General features: G+C 30.5%; 1 protein-coding gene across 1 annotated transcript in view; it reads left to right on the top strand.

Moving 5' to 3' along the window:
• LOC108768354 (protein Skeletor, isoforms B/C) overlaps positions 1-917 on the top strand; it is an 11,849-nt gene that overhangs the window by 2,946 nt on the left and 7,986 nt on the right. The window lies entirely within an intron of this gene.

Raw genomic sequence — 917 nt, 5'->3', positions numbered from 1 at the left:
CAAAATGTTGTGGGGTCAATAGTTTTTAAATAGTGAGCCTTTGAAATCTTCCAATCACAGGACGTAAAGTTCGTGCCGTCAGGTGCGGCGCAACCAAGCGCCGGCCGTGCGAGCGCTTTGATGGATATCGCTAAACCACACGATGCCGAATGAGTGTATTGCAAAAGTTTTGAAATCTTTATTAACATCTACTGCTGTATATTTACATTGAGTCTAATTTAATTGACGAGAAGTAATGTCGCAATTCCAAATTCGATTATCAGCAAACATCATTTATATCAATAAAAAAGTATGTATTTTTCAAACATTTTAAATAATAAACAAATTAATGAATAAAATCAATATTAATTAAATTATTCAAATAAATAATATTAAAAACATCAGTCGACAAACATTTCCAAAATTGATTTACAAAAAGTTCTGTTATAAATAATATTAGAGAAAATGTACATTTGAAAATTCGCATTCGATATAAGTAACTGTTTCATATTTAAGGAATAAAATGAACGAAATTTCGAATTACAATATGAAAGGAAAGGGAAGTATTATAGTGAAGGAATCAAAGTAAACAAGTAATAAGCTGTTGTTACGAAAAATTGTATTTTTAATAATGTTTTAAACATTTTTATAGCAAGTGCTCGAAATGGCCACCACCATTTTATTCATTAATTTGTTTATTATTTAAAATGTTTGAAAAATACATAATTTTTTATTGATATAAATTATAAATGATATTTGCTGATAATCGAATTTGCAATTGCGACATTATTTCTCGTCAATTAAATTAGACTCAATGTAAACATACAGCAGTAGATGTTAATAAAGATTTCAAAACTTTTGCAATACACCCATTCGGCATCGTGTGGTTTAGCGGTATCCATCAAAGCGCTCGCGCGGCCGGCGCTTGGTTGCGCCGC

Source organism: Trachymyrmex cornetzi, unplaced genomic scaffold, assembly GCF_001594075.2.
Source record: "Trachymyrmex cornetzi isolate Tcor2-1 unplaced genomic scaffold, Tcor1.1 scaffold788, whole genome shotgun sequence".
NCBI lineage: Eukaryota > Metazoa > Arthropoda > Insecta > Hymenoptera > Formicidae > Trachymyrmex > Trachymyrmex cornetzi.
This window is presented reverse-complemented; position numbering and strand designations above follow the sequence as displayed.